At 36.6% G+C, this 23,594-nt stretch overlaps 1 long non-coding RNA gene across 1 annotated transcript in view; it reads right to left on the bottom strand.

Moving 5' to 3' along the window:
- The window catches only part of LOC141514285 (uncharacterized), a 36,451-nt gene that overhangs the window by 11,300 nt on the left and 1,557 nt on the right, over window positions 1–23,594 (bottom strand). Inside the window, exons 3-4 of the long non-coding RNA XR_012475983.1 lie at window positions 22,987–23,042; window positions 7,496–7,602 (exon numbers count right to left, since the gene is read on the bottom strand). This is a non-coding gene — a long non-coding RNA (uncharacterized LOC141514285). The remainder of the gene's footprint in view (window positions 1–7,495; window positions 7,603–22,986; window positions 23,043–23,594) is intronic.

A 23,594-nucleotide genomic window follows, 5' to 3' on the forward strand; every position in this document is an offset into this window, starting at 1 on the left:
TATTCAAAGACCTTTAGAGAAAGAAATTTCACTAATTCTCTCTTCTCTCTCTCTTCCTCATTCATTCTTTCTCTCATTCTCTCATTCTTTTCTCTTTTTGTCATTCTCTCACTCTCAATTTCTCTTTCTCTGTCTCCCCCTATGCCCCATCCACCCACCAATTCCAATGTCTTGCCAAATTGTAGTATATTCTACCTTTATAAGATCTTTGCTCTGACATTGCCACCACCTTGATTCAGGCCCTCATCATTTCATTCCTGGACTAGTTTAATAGCCTTCTGTTTGGTAAACCTGCCATAAGTCTCACTGCTTTAGTCCATCCTCTTTTCAGCTGTCAAACTGAACATCCTAAAATACAAGTCTGCCCATGTCACCCCCAAATAAAAAATTCCAATTGTTCCTTATTATTTCTAGGTTCAAATATAAATTCCTGTCTTTGACTTTTCAAGCCCTTCCTAATTTATCCCTTTGCAACCTTCGGAGTTTTCTTATAGTTTATTCCTTTCCACAAACCTTACAATCCAGGAATGTTGACATCCTTGCTATTTCTCACATAAGACTATCTTCTGCATCTTTTCATTGGTTGTCCCTCATGCCTAGAATGTTTTTCCTCCTCACCTCTACCTTCTTGATTGCCTGTATTACTTCATGCCTCAGCAAAAAAAAGCAAAAAGCCTCTCTTCTCTTTAATGTTCATGCCTTCCCTCTAAACTCAGTTCCAATTTACCCTACATATGTCTTGCATATTTGTAATTGTCTTCTGCATTATAATATAAGCTCTGAGAGAGCAGGGACTGTTTTCACCATTTTTTTTTGTATCCCCCAAATTTAGCACATTAAGTGACTACTTAATAAATTTTTGTTGACTTGACTTACTAAACTCTCAAGGTCATCCATTCTCTTTTTGGGCAACTCAACTGTTGGGAAATTTCTTTTTGAAATCTTTGACTTTCTGACATTGCTGGTAGCTCTGCCACTGGGAGCTAAACAGAACAAATCTAATCTCTTCCTTACCTGGAAGTTCTTCAGACAACTATCATGTCCTCCTCAAACCTTCTTATCTTCAGGAGAAATATTTCCATTTCCTTAAAACAATCCTCATAGGGCATTGTTTCCAGACTCTTCATCAACTTGGTCACCCTCCCCTGGTTGCATTCTAACTTCTCAAGGTCCTTCCTAAAACATAGTGATTATAACTGAACACAGTCCCACTGACTTGCACCCTAGTCAGCCCACATCTGATGGATTATCTCTCTTTCTTTGAATTCTAAGAAAATCAGATAAGAAGAAAAGAGGCTTACAACTTCAGCAGGAGGGAATTCAATTAGATACAAAGTGCTTCCTGACTATAAAGGTGATCAGACATTAGGAACAGGATAAGTAAAGAAGTCACTTAAAGGAAACTTTATCCTATGAAATCTTTTCCTAACCGCAAAGAGGATAGATTTGCTAGGAATATCTTCAGGGGTTATATGCCCACAGCCAGGAGGCTGGAACAGATGATCCAGAAGGTCCTTTCAGCTATTGTGATTCCATTTTAAAATATGGAGCACTGTAGTGAAGCCTAATTTTGCCAATACATCATAAAATCATGGATTTAGAACTTGAAGAGAATCTAAGAGGCTATCAAATTCACACACACACACACACACACATATACACTTTTTCAGGTGAGGAAACTGAGTCACAGAGAACTGATGTGACTTATATTAGTAAGTATATTAGGCAGGATTTGAACTCAATTCTTCTTATTCTAAGTTCAGTATCTTTTCTATAGTACTACCCATTTGCCATGGAAAGAGCATAGTATTTTATAAAATACCAAAATCTCCAAGATGGAAGTAAGTCTTTTCCTCTCAGATACAAACTACTTTCAATTCAGTGGCTCATAGATTCAAAGCTGAAAGGAACCTTGGTGTTAACAAACTCAACCCCTGCATTTTTATAAATGGTGAACTAAGGCCAAGATGTGTTAAATGATTTTTCCAAGATCATACAAAGAATGAGATCTGAAATCAGAGTCTCTGACAAATCTAGTTGTTTCCCCTGACAAAATTTAAGCTCCTTAAGGGTAGAGATTGTTTAATTTTTATGCTAAATTACTGGGATTTAACACAGTGTTTGGAAAATAGTTGGCACTTAAATGTTTGTCCATCTACAGGCAGACTTTCCTTATGTATAGCCTTTTCTACAATTCCCTCTCTGCAATACTCACCTTCCTGAGTTTAAATAGACACTAGCTATGTGAGCCTGGGCAAGTCATTCAACTCTATCTCAGTTTCCTCATCTGCAAAATGAGCTGGAGGAGAAAATGGAAATCAATTCCATTATCTTTGTCAAAATGGGATCATGAAGAGTAGGACATCCTTGAGAAATTAACAAAAAGCAACAAAATGCACAAATAAATTTAAACTGTGTACATAGGAATTGTTCCCAAAAGAAAAGACACTAGAAGAGACTTCTTACAGACAAGGAAGTTTTAGATAAGACTGGAAGAAAACTAGGGAAGGCAGGAGGCAGCTACATTACAACTTTGATAACTTCCTATCTTGTATACAATTTCATCATTTTCATAACATTTTCTTTATAATAATAATGTTTGTCCTTCATTTTCAAAGAAGACCATGACATCAGGGAGTTGATGCTATGGTAAGCATGTGAATCATATTTGAGTGAGGGAGTACTGTGCTATATCACTGGCCTCACTTTCTCCTCCAGAATCATCAGGGTCCAGTGACCAGATATGAATCAGGATGACCAAGATGACCCTGAAAGCAAGGCAATTAGGGTTAAGTGACTTGCCCAAGGTTAGTAAATGACAAGTTAGTAACTAACAGTAAATGACAAGTGACTGAGACAAGATTCAAATTCCCATCCCCTTGAATTCAAGATCAAGTGCTCTAACCACTGCACCACTTAACAACCTGTTTTCTTCATAGTAACTTATTAGGCCCTCTACATTATATTGTTAAGACAGAATCTATTATTTCCTTTCATGCAAGTTGAGGTTCTTAGATATTTTTAAGGGTGTAACTTGGGCTCTTTTGGCCACTTCTTTCCTCCTTTTTTCTTCCATGAAGTTTTATAATGAACTGGTATAACTGATTAAAGTTAATGGTTGTTAGGCATGAAAGAATGGGAAGAAATAATGGTTATATTAGAGGCAGAAAATACCTAGGTTCACATCCTGCCTCTGAGGCATACTATCAGTGTGACCCTGGACAAATAAATTACTTAATTTCTGAGTGTCTCAGGAAATTCTCTAAGAATATAAATTTCAGGGATGGTACTGATATTCCTGGAAAGGAAAAGGGAGAAGGGAGAGGAGGAGAAGGGTGTGTGTGTGTGTGTGTGTGTGTGTGTGTGTGTGTGTGTGTGTGTGAGAGAGAGAGAGAGAGAGAGAGAGAGAGAGAGCAGAGTCAAAGAGACACAGAGAGAGAGTGATAGATGCAAACCGTTGGTTGTGGCTTTGCTCATCATCCACCCTGAGACCACTCTCTATCCTCCAGTTATTGTCCGGGCTCACGAGGACATCTCCTGGCTGTCACATTCTAAGAATGTCTCCAGTGGAGTGATCCCAAATGAAGAAGTCCACTCTCCACTGACCCAGAGTTGAGGTTTCTGTCTGACTCCATTGCCTCCAGAGGCCAATCCTTGATGTTTTCAAGTGACAAAGGATCAAACAGTTCCGTCTGTCTGATCAAAGTGGGGCCTTAATTGCAGGAGAGCAATGATGCCATGCCACGGATGCCGGGCAGCCTCCCTGTCTCTCACTATCATTAGCTTTCTTACCAGGCTCTGAAGCCTTCCCCTGCCACAACAGTAATTACCAAGAGATTAGGCAGGCATTAAGCACTCCTTAATTTGACACATTGCAATGATCTCCATTCAGCCTTTCTGCTCGAATAACTCTCAACAAATATTTCGGAGGCTACCAAAATAAACAGAGGCGCTGTGTTTGCACAGCTGAGGCCCTCTTCCTGCTTCTATAAATGCCATCCATTCCAGGTAGAGTTTGGGAGGGAGGTGGGTAGGCCAGGGTGGGGTGTTGGCATGGTATTGTGGGCAGAGGCTCAGAGAAAGGAGGGTCTCTCTGCCTTTATGAAAATCCAAACCCATCCAAGGAAAATAAATAAATAAGAGAATAACATACAGTTTGTAGTCTGATGGAAATTTAATAGGGCCCATTTTTTTTCAAAAGCAGTTATACAAGAACCTAGTAAAGAGATATCAGTATTTATGCAAGAATCACCCACATTAGGAAAAATAAAAATTACAGTGGAAGGAGTTTGTGTATGTGTGTATGTGTGTGTATGTATGTGTGTGTGTGTATGTGCATGTGCTTTGGTGGGTTATTAGCTCAGACATTATTCATTAAGTAATGTAATGGGGAAACCGCTGTTAATTCGGCAATAAATCCCACTGGGCCCCATCACTTGCAAGATAGGATCATTTGGTAATTACAGTGCATTAGAAGTTCAATATTCCTTTTCATGCATTTGTTTCTTCCCTTCCCCCTTCATTCCCACCCACCCCCTCACCAAGTAAGCTGAATTAGTGGTAGCTGGTGAGGGATGGTGAAATGGCATGCTGGAATGGAGACCATTACCCTCGGCAGCCCTTGCAACTATGCTGACTGCTGACAAATGGCCCTAGTATTAGATTGTGATGGGGGAGGGGGAGGGGGTTGGGGGGAGTGTGCGGGTGTATAAAGAAAAAGAAAGAGAGAGAGAAAGCTTTGCCTTCCCAGTACAAGTGGGGAGATGTTTGAGGCAAAGGGATCTGATCTTAACAGCATAGTTAGAAATGGATACTGAATAAAGACTACAAGGAAGGGTCTTGCTTTACAAAGACTTTAGTCCAGAAACAAAGTCCAAGCACCAAATATAAGTAGATCTAAGTTGTTTCCCATTTTTATTTTTGTTTTTCATTATGATATTGGGGAGAATTTGTACTGGACAGACCAGTACCAGACCAAAATGTAATTTTGAACATAGATCTCTCACAGTTAAAAATCTCAATAGTCCTCATATAAGGTGGACACATACCTAAGGCAACAGACTTGCTGCTATCTGCCAACAGAATCTGATACTTGGTATTAGAACTCTCTGGGAAGAAGGTCATTCCTACCCTCCCAAATGAAACTCTTGACTTACACAAAGTTAATCCTATATAAGCAAGGGGACAGTTGCCTAAGCAAATGGAATAAGCCCTGTCTGTCTTACAACCTTTAGTTCTGGATGATATCAAAAGCTTATTTGCAGTTAATCATAAGAGGTGGTTGGATGGTGACAGAGGTGTTCATTTACAATAATAACTATCTTGGCAGCTACACATGCCTTTCTCACCAAATTCTTCTCATCTGAGAATTAGAGACTATGTTAGCTACAGTGCAGAGCAGAATGAATTGTCACCATTCCCTAATCGGAAGCATTAAAGTTTCAAACACTCTTTAAATTCAATAATGTTATAACTCATCAGTGACTGACAATTTGAGGTAATGACTAGGAGAATTGGATAATGATGTCTATGCAATATTTTTCTAAGACCCCATTAGCTAGAAAAGGTCAGCCTAAGGCATGTATGCTACTGTTTTTCATTGAATTGCATCTTGATACCTCTTTGAGAAGCAGCTAAAGATTTGATTTGACCTTGGCTAGGAGGCAGGACAGAGTTGGAATAAAAGATACCAAAAAGGCCTGAATTCTAATAGGGTCACCCAAACTTTTTAAACTAGGTGGCATAGTGGACAGAACAATTAGGAAGACTCATTTTTCTGAGTTTAAATCTGGTCTCAGATATTTTCCTGACTGTAACTCTGGGTGTCACTTAACCTTGTTTACCTCAATTTCTTCATCAGTAAAATGAGCCAGAGAAGAAAATGGGAAAACACTCCAATATCTTTAGCAAGAAAACCTCAAATGGGAGACAAAGAGTTGTACATGACTGAAATGTTATAACAATGAAATGAAATAACAATCATGCTTTGAAATGGCATTAATCTATAAGTTAAGACACCAGGATTCAGATTCTGGTTCTTATACTTTCCAGCCTCAATGACTTTAAACTAGATAGTATATCTCTCTGGATTTCAGTTTCCATATATGTAAGATGAGGATAAAAACATAAATTACAAGTTTCACAGAATCTATGAGAAAAGACTAAAGGACTATAGAAATTCAAGTAATCATTGTTTTTTGAAACTTATTAGTCACCTAGTAGGGGGCTTCTATAGAATAGATTCCTACTTAAGATCAGTGTTTGGGTTAGAGGACTAGGAAGATCCCCACCCACCTGTCCTCCTGGCCTCACCAGTACCAACTTCTGAAATCCTCAGCCCAGATCCTTAAATAGCAATGACATCTATCAGGATCCTTAACAAATGCATCTTCTCTGAGTGCTAAGTAAACTGCCTCCACTTACAGAGTCAATACCAAAGTAGTGCCTCCCTTGCTTCTCAAACAACCTTAACAGATGGCAATTGGCTGCCATCTCTGACTCCTGTGCACAGTGAGAGCTGTCAATGAGCATGTCAATAAGAAACCGGGGGCTATTGATCAGCATAGGCATTTAGGGGTCACTAGTCAATAAGAACCCTTGCCAGGAGATGTAGAAAATGATAGCTTTCAGATAAAGGCAGTGCCGTGAGGCTCCCAAAGGGGGAATAATATAGCTCAATTTCTCCTGTCCTGCCACTTGTCAATTTTTGGTTTTTCTCAGGTGGGGGAAAAGAGAGAGAGAGAGAGAGAGAGAGAGAGAGAGAGAGAGAGAGAGAGAGAGAGAGAGAGAGAGAGAGAGAGAGAGAGAGAGAAATTCAAGGGTAATGAAAAGAGACAGAGAGACAGAGAGACAGAGAAAATTCAAGGGTAATGAAAAACAACAGCCACAAAGAGACTGCAGATCAACTCTGAGGCTTCCTGAGAAGGAAGAGCTAGGGAAAGGTAGGACACATTAGCGAAGTCCTTCTCCTGGGGACTGATTTTAAATGGGAACATAGAAAAGTCTTTCAATTGGCAGCATGTTGTAGTGGTCGCAGCTAAGGTCTTCGCCAAATTACTCTGCATCTGACATCCTGCAATGATTCTGATCTTTTGGGAAGCAGAAGAGTTGGCGATTGGGTACCCATACCATGGAATTCCAGTATCTAAGAATTTAAAGGGATCTCAGAACATGCCTATAACAGGATTTCTAAATTAACCCATACCTGAAGAACTGTCCCAAACTTCAAAAATCTTTTCAAGCAGAGGCTAGAATTGGTAGGGAATTTCCAATGGTCCCCCTAACTCAGAGACTTCATAATCATTGCCTGTCACATATATCTGAACAAAATACCAAAATCTCAATCTCACTGTGGGTAAGAAAGAGATATGATGCTGATAATAGATACTAAAAGAAACATATTAAATACTTCTAAGGAGTTCTAGGGTCTCTACAAGTATTATTAAAATAGTCCATCTTGCATTATTATTGGCCCATTTATGTACCATGCCCTTACCTGCTGACTGTAAGCCTGGCTTGTATTTCAATCTTCATGGATATGGGATTTCATCCATGGGAATATTTCTTTCATTAAGATGGGTGGTAGGTAGAGTAGATAGAGCTCTAAAATTAAAAAGATCTGAGTCAAATTCTGATTATAACACTATTGGCAGTGCCCTTGGTCAAGTCACTTGAGTACTGCCTGTCTCAGTTTCCTCCTTGGTAAAATGAAGATAATAGTACCTCCTGAGTTTGTTGTGAGGATATAATGGGATATTTGTAAAATACTTTGCAAATCTGAAAATGCTGTTTAAATGTCAGTTATTGTTGTTGTGCCAAATTGTAGACCCTTTTGGTTTAGTGAATGACTGTGTCTATATGCTTGGTAAAACCCTTTCCACATTTTACCAAGTTAGTCCTTGAATGATAAGATATACACATACTCATCAAGTTGTGCCCATACATAGTTTTCTTTCCACCTTAGTTGAAGTTGACCACATTTTCTACCCTGGTATGGTCACCATAATCTAGGGTGGTGTCTGCACTATAATGAGACATTGGAGGAGGCCCCCAGTGAAGGATTAGGCATAAAATAATTATTTATTAATGATACCATTATTAATTATTCCTTTCTGCCTTGGGAAGTATAATTAGTTGACTTGCAGATGTAGACAGAGTATATTTGTAGAAAGTAAAAAAGATAAAAATCAATCTGGGAGAGAATCCAGGGATTCAGTGAGTACATTGCTCTGCCTATTGGTTCATAGTGCCAAAGAGTGGGACTGCCTGTTCAGAATAAGCTGGGTTTTCACCATTCTAAGAGAAGGGCTAAATCCTTAGAATAAGTTGACTACTCAGCAGAACATAGGAAGCCAATAATATTAACCAATTTCTCCCACTCTCTAATCCATCTTTCCTACCCCTGAGCAAGTAGTCTTACTAATGAACTGTCTTTTCATATCACTCTCTTCCTAAAAGATCATCAATATCTCCCCATTAAAAATACCTAATTTTTTGCCTGGTATCCAAGGTCTTCAACAATTTAACTTCAACTGTCCTTATGTATCTTATTTCATACTCTATTCTTACACTTTAAGCTTCATAAAAACTGAATTTTTTATTTTTCCTTCATTTCTTTCTGCTTTTCCTGCCTTTCTACATTTTCACCAATGTGGAAATGAACTCCTTACCACCACCACCACCATCACAACTAGCTTAGGCATTACCTGCTTCATGAGCCTTTTCTGATGTCTTCAGAGTGATGTCAACCTTCAATCTCTCAGGCCAAACCAATATATATAAATCACATTCTAACTGGTGATATTATAGATAGATAGATAGATAGATAGATAGATAGATAGATAGATAGATAGATATGCATATATAGGCATGTATATACACATACATACACACACACACACACGCACACACACATAGTATGTTGCATATCTCCATAGTGATATAGACATCCCAAACCATAAAAAAAATTGATCAGAGGCTAGAACTGGTAGATAATTTGCAGGACTGTTGAATATAGATATATTGAGATATAACCATATGGATGTAGAATATAGATATGGATTAGATAGAGCTAGAGATGTAATCTCCTTTCTAGATCACAAGTTCTTTGAGGGCAGGGACCATGACATTGATTCCTCAGTGTCTTGAACATAGAAGGAAGTTGATGGAATATCAGAGTTGGAAAAGATTAACTGGTAATATTGCCTTCTAAGTGCTCTCCAACCTTGGTTTGGAAAACTCCTTTGAAAGAAAGTCTATTATGATACCCTCATCCCTTTCTAAGGTATTCAATTCCATTTTGAGTTAACTCTGTTAGGAAATTTGTTCTCATATAAAGTTTAAGTTTGTCTCTCTTGGCAAGTTTTACCTTTTGCTCCTAGGACTACCTTGGAGCAAGATTAAAACAGGACTAATCCCTGTTCTGTTTAACAGTCCTACAAATCCTTGCAGACAGTTCTCATATGTCTTTTCTCTTCCAAATCTCCAATTTCTTCCAAAAATCTTTCAAATGCCATGATTTTAAAGCTGAGAAGTGGTATCCCCTTGTAAATTGACTTTGGGTAACAGGTCATCCTTGGATTCAGGCTTTTAACTTAGAACAGAAACTTCAATGTTTCCTTTTATACTCAGTTGGCATTGCCTAGGAGACTCCAAGGTCAATTCAAAAACAATTTCATGAGCATCTGTTAAACTCTGACTGCAAACAAACAACTGTACTAGGAACTGGGTAATTTTTTTAAGAGTTTAAATAAAACATCATCAATATCCTTGTGGATCTTATATTTCAAGTCTGGTCATGTCTGACTCTTGAACTCCTTATCACCACCACCATCACCACCATAGCTAACTTAGGCATTGCTTGCTTCATGAGCCTTCCCTAATACCTTCAGAGTGATCATGTCTACCTTTGATTTCTTATGTCATACTTCTATCTAACTGGTATAGAATGGGAATGATAACATACTAACAACAAGCATATATTAAAATGCTGACTAAGTAGATTTCATATTAGGGGCTGAGAACAAAAAGGGGAGGGACAAAAATGAAAAAAATCCATGTTTGTATTGATATTAGTATTATTCATTAAACATGTGATATTTTAATATCAAAACTTTTGATCATAGGTCTTTCCATGCAGATAATTAATAGTAACAGCAGTAGAAGTATCAGGCTGTCACAAAGCATAGTACTTCCTGTTCCTTTAGTAACCTGGTCTTACATGATATTGCTGTGAAGCAACAATACATGTATGTGTAAGTATAATACAAAACACAAAACGATTCCAGTGGGAGGGTAGTGGCAGGAGATGGCACTTGAAGCAATGTAATATGAGCATAAAAGACAAGTCTTGGGAGCTAGAATATCATCTGGGGGAACAGCAAATAGGTCAGTTTGACAGGAATATACAGTGCCTGAGAAGAATAATAGTTACAAAACACATAAAAATGTTATTTCATTTGAAACTCAAAACAATGCTGTGAAACAAGCTGGGAAAGACACCATTTTTGCAGATGAGAAAAACTGAAATTCATAGAGATAAAAGTGACTTGACTAGGATAACATTTGCTATTTATATCTAGTTCCCTTTCATTTGGAGCATGTAAGGAATATTAACTTTATATTTCTAAGTATTTTGTTGTTATTACTAATTTCCCTCATAAGTATAATTTTTAGCTTATTTCTGATAGGAGGCAGAAAATGTTCTTTCCCATGTCTAATGTGTACGAGGGCAAGGTCAAGATACAGTTACAATCCAGTTAAATATAATTACAAGTAATGATAAAAAGTTTGGCATGTTTTCAAACATCACAGAAGCACCACAAGGCACCTTATTATCTGAGGCTCTGGGACTTGAGATCTACTATTAAACTACTATTTCTGCTAATAATAACTGACATTTTAAAGTTTGCAAAGCACTTTACCTACATTATCTCTATGCAAAAGTCTTTAGAAAAGGAACTTATGAAAAAATTGACCTTTTAAAAATTATATGGTTAAAAACTAAGAAAGAATTTTTTAAAATTTATAAATGTATATAAACATGAAGGCATACACAGATAGACATACACACAATTTTGATCACTTAAGTTGTATATTTCAAAGAGCACAGTGGGGACATCAATCTGTCCCTGACTCCATCATGTTTTGGATACAATGAATGGATTGAATGAATACCTATTTTCTTCTTTCATAGCACAGTGACCCTCCATCCACTTAGTAAAGTTCCTATATGGTATCATGCCTTTCTCTAATAGAATTTGTCCATTTTTAATTTCATTTGCCCATTTCTAAACCAAATCCCTCAGCTTATTTCTAAATTCATTAATTTCTGCTTGAGTCTATCTCCTCATCAGATCTTGGGAGAGGCAACAAGGCAGAGAAAAAGCCTGGGTTCTGATCTTGTTTGTACTATCAACAAGCTAAGTGTCACGGAGGCAGTTGTTTTATCTCTCTAAGTCTCATTTTCTTTATCTGCAAAATCTGTGCTACCTCCTTTTAGGCTGATACATGATTAAGTGAGATCAATTAGGTAAGAATCATTTTAAGTGAGGTGCCAGGTTCTCTGCTAGGTTCTTGGTCTACAAATTCAAAAATGAAGCCATATATTCTAATATATATGCCTTGAAAATGCTACGCTAATTGCAAATCCTGAATTATTCTACTCCCACAATCTGACTTCTATAGTCCCTTCTAAATATTCAAATAAGTTTAACTTTCTAGGCTTCTCTTGAGTCTTGTGTTTGCATTACCAAGTTCCTACTCAACCCTAATCTTTTCCATAAGAACAGACCTTTATTGAAGATTTCTATTCCTTTAAAACTCCATGTTTCCCCCTAAAGAATTTTACTCAGTTTTGGAGGTTAAATTCTTAATTCCTGTAAGCCTATATTTGATTATCTTTTGAGATATTGTGTTCCAAGATCTCCTCTCATTTCTTATTTATTTGCTCATTCATTTGTTAGTTTGTAGGTTGGGGTCTTTTGGATCCTATCCTGGCTGGAAGTACAGGGGTCATTCATGAGTCATCCATTTTGAATCCAGAAAGGAATTTTGACTTGCTCTATTTCTGACCCAGGCCTATTTACCCCACTTAGCCAGGTGGAAGTGGCTCTGCTGCCCCAATCCCCAGTCCCAACTCTGCCAGTGATGATATTAAGTCCTGCAGCTCAGAACTCCTGAGTTCAAGGGATCCACCAGCCTCAGACTCCCCAGTAGCAGAGATTTAGGAGCACACCAACCAATTTCCTCTCATCTTTAGGAAAAACTACCAGGCCTTATGTGGTTTTGATTATGTTTTCTTTGTACTCAAACTGTTTCTAACAACTTGGAGCATTTTCCTTTGATGTAGAAGCTCTGTCTTTGGGGTATAATATTTCTGGAACTTTTCCTTTTGGTTATTTTCATTTTTGGTTATCTACATGTTGTTTTCCCCCTCATCCCCCAAGGTGATCATCCTGTAAAACAAGGATTCTTTTCTTCTGCTTTATTTGTGTCCTTAGCTCTTAGTACAGTGTCTAGAACATAGCTAACAATTAATGACTACGTGATTTGTTTTATATATATATATATATATATATATGTACATTTACACATATGTATAGCAATATATGTACAGATATACACTCAAATATATATATATATATATATATATACCAAATAAATAGAAAGAAAATAAATACAAATAAATAAGATGCAGTAAAACGAAAGGTAGTTCAAGAATAAATATCTTAGTAGTAGAGAATAACATTAAAAGTTTTGGCTGCCAGAATATAAGCTAAAACACTGGGAAACTCCCATCACAATAAGAGCTTGTTAGACACAAAGGTAGGTAGCTTGCAAGATTCTGTTTCTAATAAAATTAGAAGAGTCCCCTAAGAAAACCTCAAAGGGAACTGGAAGGATGTCATTGGCATTAATAGAATCAGGGATATTAGCAAAGGGTGGGTTTAGGGAGAAATAAATTGAATTCTATTTTGGACATGATGAGTCTGAGATGCTTATAGGACATCTACATGATGAATTCTACCAAATAGTCATTGATAGGGGCGGGGCAGCTAGGTGGCGCAGTGGATAAAGCACAGGCCTTGGAGTCAGGAGTACCTGGGTTCAAATCCGGTCTCAGACACTTAATAATTACCTAGCTGTGTGGCCTTGGGCAAGCCACTTAACCCCATTTGCCTTGCAAAAATCTAAAAAAAAAAACCAAATAGTCATTGATATAGAAATGGAACTCAGTAGAGAGATGAAACTTGGATGTGTAGATCAGTCACTCTATAGTTTATTCCTTAAATATTGAATCCTTCATTGAATGCAATGCTCCAGATGATATCTGATCAAGATTGGAAACTTCCCTGATGTCCTTTGTTTTCAACACTATGCCTGTTTGAAATTGCTTAAGATGGCATTAGTTCTTGGTTGCCTCGTCATACCATTGACAGAAGTAACCAACTCTTTGTCACATTAACATCATAAAACACGTCTCTACCATCCTGTATTTAAGAGGTTGATTTTTGGAATTTTAATGTTATTAAGGTGAAATGGGAAGGAGTGACTCTTTAGATTTACATGTGTTTTTCTCCATGGCTTTTGAGGCTAAATTCTGTACTTCAGGGTTGCCCTTGATATTCTTAATCTGAGTTTCCCTGGATAAAAATATTAGAAAAAAATCCCAAAGGGTGATTGCTCCATATCATTCTCTCAAAGGACGGATTTTCTTCTGGCAAGCATGTCAACTAGGCAAGGTTTTATGTGACTCTTGAGAACAGACAGCCTCTGAATTTATAAGCCCAAAGTCATCTTAGATGTTCCCATTACAGTTATTATCAACAGATTTAAAGCAGTTTCAAAATCAAGAGGGTTGGGGTTTTAAAATTACATTCCTTCTTTGTTTCAGTTTCTAATTTGCTAAAGGAAAACAGAATGTAGTACACACTTCCTTTCCCAAGTTTTACATAACTAAATGGAATAGCCATGCTGGGGTATCATTCTGATCTATGCAACCATTTCCACCATGCATGCTCACCCCCCCGCCCTGGACTGACTCTGGACCCAACCTAGTCTGACACAGAAAGCTCTAAGTTCCCAAAGGGAAATCACCAACATTCAGTTACAGTTCAAACTCTCTCAGGATAATAGTGGTAACTCTTTTGTGGAAAATATAATATAAAATTTATGAGCCCCCACCGGTGTGCTCACCTCCACATGAAATCAGTCATTCACAATAATGATGTCATTAACTCCTAAATATGAAACATTTATTTAACAATAAGATAAAAGCAAAAATAATCAATGTGTAACCACTAGGGATTGCAAAAGATTTCAATGTATGATGATGCATATTTGAAAGCCCCAAATTTGTAGTATTTTCCTCTTGGTTTTATAATTATGGAAAATATAAATGTCCCACTATTAGTGCCCTAATTTTTTAGCAAAAACCTTCTTACAATGGACTGGGAATTGATATCTCAATCATGTACTAGGAAAGGTTACTCTTTCTTGTTTAGCCCCCAGAGATGTCCATGTCCTCATCGTACAAGCAAAGGGACACAAGAATTGAAAAGGAAGAGTCAATCACAATTATCTATGAGAAATATGGTTAGTCAAGTCAGATGCAGTCTTTAATAAAACAAAATGAGAGATTCAGAGATGGGTATCAATCTTACCCAAATAAAGATAGGGAAGGAGGAAAGGATTTCCATTTCCTCTGTTATTTTTTTTTCTTCAGCACTTGATTCACCTGAGTGAGGGTTCTATGCTAAAAACCAAAATAAAACAAAATATAATTTATATCCTGATGCTTATTCTTTGGTTTCAACTCTTGGAGACTCCCATGGAACCTTAATTCTAAGAGTGTAAGCTACCACTAATATCAGAGCTATTAGAGCCCTGCTATTGTTCCATGTAATGAAGAGAAAATCACTTCACTGTTTTTTTCATATATTTTCTCACCTTTCTCAAGAGAAATCCTTAAAATTCCTGCTATAGAGGAAAAACTCTGCCCTCTAATCCTTATCTCAAACTAGCTTTTCTCTCTTCCTGAACTGAAGAAAATATAATCCCCAGGGTCTTTAGCAACTTAGGACCCCTTGAAAGTCATCCAGTTTAAGCCTTGCCAAAAGGACTGTGACAGATCTGTTACTCCATATAAAGCAAATGTAGAAATAATAAATATATCCCAGTCCATACATAAACCTGAATTATATTTATTCTTCTATCAATGTACACAGTATCTGTGGGAGAGATTGGGCACGTGCTTTTGGAAACCTAGCAGGAAGACAAATGAGTGAGAATAACCTCTGTGCTTTTTGCGGCTCACATTTCCACACTGCAGACCCTGATATTCTTGGTTCTTTGATGAATAATCTGAATTTCATGAAAATGTTTCTCTGATAACTACTTCCCCTACTGGTCCTTAGCACTCTCCTGTTAGGCAAATATGCTCCTCTCTCTTCTCTTCTACAACTAATACAACAATGACAAGCTCTTTTAACTTACACTCATCTTAAAAGGATTCTGTGCACTGTGATTGTGACAGCTGGTTCCCTGAAGACAGAGAACTGCAGTTTTCTCAGGGTGGCTTTCTGGGCAGTTCAAACAAGCCAGTCAGCTCCTCACTCAACAGGATGCTCTGCAGCCTTATCAACTCTCAGCTTAGTTTATAAAGTAGAGCAGTTACAAAGTCTGTCTTTGCTTCTAATTCTCACTATCAAATCAGAGATGGCAGCAGAGAGAAATAAGCATCTCTGAGAGGTTTCATCTTTCAATGATATAGATGATAATAATAATAATAATACTTATAAGGCATGAACTAAATACCAGCATTGTCCTAAATGATTCATAAATATCTCACTTAATTCTCACAATAACCTCAGGGGGTAGGTGCTAGTATTTTCCCCATTTTACAGTTGAGAAAACTAATGCAAACAGAGATTCCATGATTTGATCAAAATCATACAGCAAGTGTCTGATACTCATTTTTGAATTTATTTCTGCCTCAATATTCAGTTTAGTGGATCACATAGGTAAGTCCAAGATACCTCTAAATAGTGCTAGAGAGAATTCTGGTGTCTGAACCTTAGCCAATGCAACACCCAAACCAGCACCTGGATCTTTCCTTTAAGTTGATTCTTTTGCTGTATTCTAAACTGTTTCTTACTATCTTTTAAAATCAGCTCTCTCAGTCCTTCTAACTTCTTTATTACCGTCAATGGAATAAATAAGAATCTCCTGATATTCAATCATCTTTTCCTTATGAGGTAAAACCCATGAAACACACTTTCTATTAGCTATGAAACCAACAGCCTTTATTTAATCTTTCTAGACTCTAAGAAGTGACTTATTACTTTGTGAGTTAATCTTCTCAAACTCTAAAAACACTTGTATGAAAATTAAACTGAGGAACAATAATGCCCTGAATCTTCCATTATTCCTCTAACCTCAAACAGATCCTCCAAGTTTTCAATTTGACCCTTAGGAACCTGTGTCTATTTTCATGTTTAATGGGAAAACTTTCTTCACATATACAGGTTCTCATAAACAAAAGTTCTTCCTCTGTCTCTGCAAACCAAAGTGTTCACATAGGAAAGGATGAGTCTATTACATCACTCTGAAGTTTATTAATCCTTTTTCTTTATATACCAGTTATTTTCTGCCCCCCCCAATTTATTTTCTTCTACTTTCAATAACCAATCTAGGCACATGTGAATAGTGCAATACCTTCTATAAAGTAACTGGACCAAGTTCCATCAGTTCTAATATTTTAAGAGAATTGGAACCAAGGGCTGTAATAAGTATTTCTAAAGTAGATTTGGACTTTCAAATTTTTAATCTGTCCATTCTAAAGAATCCTATAAAGCCTTCACTAGTTGATATTCATGCCATTCACAAACCTATTGAAAAGAAGAAAGCAGTATTTAATGTAAGAATGCTACTGGTTGACTTTATATGTTCATTTGGTCCCCCCCAAGAAAAAAGAATCATCTTAAAAAATTTTACTCCCCCCCCTTAGTATAACCAATAACCCTTAGTATTTCCATTTCTATCCTTTGTTTCACTGTACCCAGCTGGTGCTACCGCCACCTGTGACCAACACCTATATTGATTTTATCCACTGATTTACATGAGGAATGAGGGAGTGGAGCTGGGAAGGGGTGATAATATTAGCGGTGAGGACCTGGGACTGAATATGTGGTTGCTATCTTGTGCCACCAAGTCACAAATAGGGTAGAACTTGACTTCTATCTATCCACTTCTATCTATCCCTATTCTCCTAGCTCCAAAAACCCTGTGGAGTAATCCAAACATTACTCAACATGGATATCATAGCCAGCTCCTATGATTATACTATAGTGTATTATTATTCGATCTATTCATGTCTCATTCCTCTTGACCTTATTTGAGGATTTACTTGGCAGGAATACTGGAGTGATTTTCCATTTCTTTCATTCAGATGAGGAAGCTGAGGCAGAGTTCAGTGACTTGTTCAGGGTCACACAACTAGTTGGTGTCTTAGGCCAGATTTGAACTCTTGAAAATGAGTCTTCCTAACTTCAAGCTGGGCATTCTATCCATTTTGCCACTAACTGCCCTATTCTCGGTAGACCAGAATCTACCTCTCCTAAGAAAGTATGAGGGTTGTTTTTAGCTGAGCCCAAGATGAAAAGAATGTTCTTGAGTTTCCAGATTTTTTTACTGCCTTTGATCCTCCTTTTGAATTGGGTTCCAAGAAGAATAGCAATCTTCCTACAGTTTCTGGTTAGCTGATATAATTATCTGATGTATCTGAATAAGGATAGGGTCTACATATGCATTGCCATAATTTTTTTCCAAAAAAATTCTATCTGGGATAAAAATGTTAAGTAAGACATCCTGTCATTTTCAAAGCCTTTTGAAGTTTTTTTTTTCAGTATAACCTGATTGAGACTATGTAGCTATAACCCCATCCACAATTCATAACTATCACTATTGTTCTGGCCAGTGGTACTAATCTTGTTTTGCTATCTGATATTCTTGACATCTATGAAGTCTTTGACTTAATCTTGTTCTGCAGCCTGTCATCCAGCTTCATCATTCAATTGAAACTGCTCTCTTCCAAGTTACCAGGGATCTCTTAATTGTCCAATTTAATAACATTTTCACAGTCCTACTCCTTCTTGACCTTTCCACAAGAACTAATGTGTTGCAAACTTTCTCCCAGACATTCTCTGTTCCCTGGGTTTTTAGTTTATTTCTTTCTCTTGAGGTTCTTCTACCACCTAACATCTCCCTTCTCATTTCTTTCCTTCATGTCATATTTATTAACTATAGTATCCCTCCCTCAAGATTCTGTCCTGGATCCGTGATTCTTTTCCTCTCTATACCATTTTTCTTTGTGAACTAATCAGCTCTCGTGGGTTCTATTATTATCGCTTTTCTTAGATCTAGATGTCTAACCTAGTCTATGTCCTGATCTTCAATCTGGTATCACTTGCCTATTAAGCATTTCTAATTGAAAGACTCGTAATCATCTCAGATCCAACATGTCCCATACAGAACTCATTATACTCTATCACCAACCTCCCCACCCTCAAAAAGCAAAACCTTTTCCTCTTCTATACTTTTTATTACTTTCAAGGAGATCAGTATTTTCCCAGTCATGCATGCTTACAACTCACGAAAACCTGGATTCCTCACTTTCACTTACCCCATATATAGTCTGTTGCCAAATTTTATTATTTCTACATTCACAACATCTCTCTCTCTCTCTCTCTCTCTCTCTCTCTCTCTCTCTCTCTCTCTCTCTCTCTCTCACACACACACACACACACACACACACGTATATGTATATGTGTATATACACATAAATAAATTCACACATACATCTGCTTCTCTACTCACATAACCATTCTGTCCCTCATCACCTCTTACCTGGATTAGTGCAATAGCTGTTTAACTGGTCTCTTTGCTTTAAATCTCTCCCCACTCCAATTCATTGTGTACCACAACCAAAGTGGTGTTCCCTAAGCACAGGTCTGACCATTTTAACCCTCTACTCAATTACCTAGAGATTTACCTATAAGTCATTAACAAACTGGTCCTTTCCTTCTTTTCTAATCTTCTTTTACTTTATTCCCTCCACATAGTGTGTAATATAGCCACACAGGTCTAAATACTTGTCCCCAAATATGACAGTCCATTTCCCATTTCTGTTTCTTTGTACTGATTGTCCTTTTTACCTGAAATGCACCCTATACTCACCTCTATTTTTTAGATTTCCTGATTCCCTTCAAGAGTGAAATTAAATGTCATTTTCTATGGGAAAACTTTTCTTGCACCCTAGAAGTTAGAGACTTTACCTTTAAAGTTCATTTCTATTTACTCAGTATTAATTTAATTACTAGATCTAATCATTTACAAATTACCTCCCATATTAGAATGCAATTTCCTTAAGAGGAGGAAGTGTTTTTTGCCTTTTATCCCCCCCCCCCAGTTTATATCAAAGTTCTTGGTAAGCACATCATAAATGTATGTTAAATAGAATGATGTCTAGCATGTATCAGGCACAATACAAGTTTTAATGGATCTAGTAATTTCAGAAAGGCCCTTGCCTGCAAGGTTTTCTTTTTCACATTATTTATTTATTTATTTGTTTATTTACTTATTTTAGACATCCTTTTGTTTTAGTTCCAAATTCTCTCCCTCCTTTTATTCCTTCTGCAATCCATTGAGAAGGCAAGCAATATGACAATTGTATATTGTATATGTGAAGTCAAACAAAAAGTCATACAAAATATATTTCTATATTAGCCATGCTGCAAAATCAAAACAAAATAAGAAAAACTTATAAATAATATGCTTTAATCTGCACTCTGAGTACAACATCTCCCTCTCTGGAAATGAATACCATTTTTTATCATGAGACCTTTGGAATCAGTTTGGATCATTGTATTGATCAAAGTAGATAAGTGTTTCTTTAATTAATAGTTGATCATCATCAAAATATTGCTGTTGCTGTATATATAACATCCTCCTAGTTCTGTTTACTTCACTTTGTATCAGTTCATATGTCTTCTCAGGTTTTTCTGAAAGTATCTCATTCATCATTTCTAATAACACAATAGCATTCTATCACAGTTAAATGCCACAACTTGTTCAGTTATTCTCCAATTAATGAGCATCCCCTAAATTTCCAGTTCTTTCTCATCACAAAAATAACTGCTATAAATATTTTTGTGCATATGAATCCTTTTCCTTTTTCTTTGATGTCTTTGGGATATAGACCTAGTAGTCAAAATTTGATAGCTCTGTGGGCATAGGTTGAAATTATTCTCCAGAATAGCTCACAACTCACCAATGTATTAGTGCCCCTATTTTCCCCAAATTATTCCCCACATACTATCCAGAATCTTCTTTTCTGTTATGTGAGTCAGTTTGAAGGGTATGAGGTGCTATCTCAGAGCTGTTTCAATTTGCATTACTCTAATTATTAGTGATTTAGAACATTTTTCCTTTAATTAATAATAGCTTTAATTCTTCATTTGAAAATTGCTTGTTCATATTCTTTGACCATGTATTAATTGGAGAATGGCACTTATTTTAATAAATGTTGGTTTTATTTTGTTATATATTTGTGAAATGAGACCTTTATCAGAGAGATTTGCTCAAAATTTTTTTTCTCAATTTCCCAGCAAGTTTTTCTTAGAAGAGACAGGATAGAGCAAAGATTTATATGCTAACTTTGGTACTTATTAATCATAGACAAGTCACTTAATCAAACAACAAAGATATATTAAACATCTACTTCATACCAGGCACTATTCTATATTGGAAACAAAAATACAAATAATGAAACAATCTCTACAAATCAACAAAGTATTTTCTAAGGGAGAGTATACAGTACAAGTAAATACAAAAGAAACATAAAGATACAAAATAAACATTTGCAAATAAATACAAAATAGTTTGGAGCGAGGGTACTATCAATTAGAGCATCATGAAAGACTACATTTAAAAAGTGGTATTTGAGCTGTATCTGGAAGAAAGAGAAGAAATTCTGGGCCTCAGTTTCCTCATTTATAAAATGAAGATCTTAGATTAGGTAACCTTAAAGTTATGTTCAATATCTACATCAATGATACTATGAAATATACATATATATATATATATATATATATAAAATCAGGGAAAAAGAAATATATATGATCAGTAAAATTCAATCAGGGAAATTATCATAGACACAGGTTTATGGCTAGGGCTCTTAACCTCATTCTGAGTCATGAACTTCTTTGTCAGTCTGGTGAAACCTATAGATCACTTATTGTAAAAATTTATATGCATAAAAGTGTATTCAATTACAAAATAAACCAATTATATTGAAATATAATTATATTTAATTCACAGATACCAGGCATAATTTGAAAGTCTTCCACTTTGGACAAAAGTGGTACAATGGAAAGGCCACAAAAAATCACTTCTCCAGCCGAAGATGGAAGATCCATGAGTATCCACTTATGTGAGCCTATCACATATCACATATCATTATGATATAAGTAATAAGGTATCTACTACTTTCTTTCTGATCAGTAGATATCACTAGAAAGAAAACTCTAAGTAACTAAGGCCATCCATTCACTGTCTCTCACCAGCTTGGGAATTCAGCACATAAAAGAATAATTTTAAAATAATCATAAACAATTTCAAGGAGAAAGTTTGCTAATAACCTAAGAAATTCATGTTTTCATATATGCTGCCTATTAAATCTGTTCATATCGTATCAGCAAACATCATGTCTTCTTGGAGAAGTTCCTAGTTTTTCCTGTGAAATGTTTTTCAACGCCTGAGTGAATCAAAATGAATGTAAATGAGGTTTATTAAGTCAACCCCACATGGCGCTGTATTGTCAGCATTTGTAGGGCTATGACAGGTTAGTTATTGCAGTTTGAAGGAAATGTCACCAACACAGCAGTCAGCAAAAGTAACTTTTAAAAAAATCACATCACATCTCGGGACTTTCTGCTCCCTTTAAGATGCTTCTCCACACAAAATAACAAGGCCTTGAGCTTCTTTTCTTTTCTTTCAAGGACTTATCTCTAGTAGCTTGGGGGCTGTGCTGAAAGCCTAATGCTATGGGTCAACAGGAGGAACTTTCACCATCAACTGATTTCCCTCATTTTATCCATGAGAAACATGAAGCTAATAGATTGGTCCATGGTCATGCAGGTTGTCACTGGCAAGGCTGGGATTGGAAAACCAGGGCTTTAGGCTCCAAACCCAGCATTCTTCTCACTGTAGCACAAAAATCAAACCCCATTTTCTACAAGAATCCTTTGCCTGCTCTCTGCAATCACCTCCCATATTGCACTGTATATTTGTGTCTCCCACATTAGAATGTTATCTCCCTGAGGGCTAGGGCTGTTTTTGCCCCTTTTTTTGCAACTTTTTGAGACTTAAACTCAAACCAGTCCCATATATACTTTCTAGCTATGTGACCCTGCCCAAGTCATTTAACCTTCATATGACTCAGTTTATTCATATGTAAAATGAAGATAATAATATGACCAAGCTCCCAGGGTTTTTTTGGGGGGGAATAAAATGACATAATTTTTGTAAAGGGCTTTGCAAACCTTAAAGCACCACAAAAATACTAGTCATTGTTAGTTTTCAATGCTTGTGGACAATGAATGCATCATGTAAAGGGAATGACATGAGATTGAATGGGAAGTATATGATGTAAAAGATTCAAAAGGATCTTTGGGTTCTCACTGCCCTCAGTTTTCATGAGCGCCAGTTTTTCCTGATCCCTTGCTTTGGACCCTAGGATACTTGCCTTTCATTCTTTACCAAGATTTCTATATTTATGGTCCATTAAGACTCAAAGAGCACAGAAGACATAGCTACCAAGTCAGACAAATTAAGTCCGTAGCTTCAGAGAACAGTACTACAGTAGTTCCCCTTCTGTTGTTCCCATTATCTCTGGATACCATTTGCCATTTTCCACTTCTCTCTTACCTTTCTATCACCTGCCTCCATATTTCAGAACACCAGAATGTACTTTCTATGATTTACTAAAAAAAAAAGAAAAAGAAAAGAAATCAGTCCATAGAAATTCAGAAATAATACACCATGGCTAGTAATTTGAAGCAAAAATCAGAAAACTATCCAGACTCAGACTAAATGGTTTTAATCATCCTAATCTATGATATGTCCAAAATTCCCCATCTAGGCTTACCATCTTTCTTCCCATAGTGAATCTGTCCCTGCCCATATTATCCTATTTTTCTTTCACTATATGCCCCAAATCATTCCCAAATCAATTTTGAATTTACCTACTGAAGTCACTTGTCTCTTTTTCCATTTCAAGATTTCAAGTTCAAGTCAACCAGAAAACATCTTGATAATATTTTGGTACTCCACCTATAGAAGACTTAGCCAACTAAAAAAAAAAAAATCTAATTTATTACTTTCCCTCCACAGGACAAATAATTGTGAAATGTGGAAACTAAAGTGAAGAATGTGTTCCCCAGAAACCTGTGTCCAGAGCATGATGTTCATTGAAAGAATAAAAAACAACTAATATCCGATGTGTGCCAGCTGAGCAGGTTGATTATACTGAAGAG

This window comes from Macrotis lagotis, chromosome 1, assembly GCF_037893015.1.
Source record: "Macrotis lagotis isolate mMagLag1 chromosome 1, bilby.v1.9.chrom.fasta, whole genome shotgun sequence".
NCBI classification, from domain to species: Eukaryota; Metazoa; Chordata; class Mammalia; order Peramelemorphia; family Peramelidae; genus Macrotis; species Macrotis lagotis.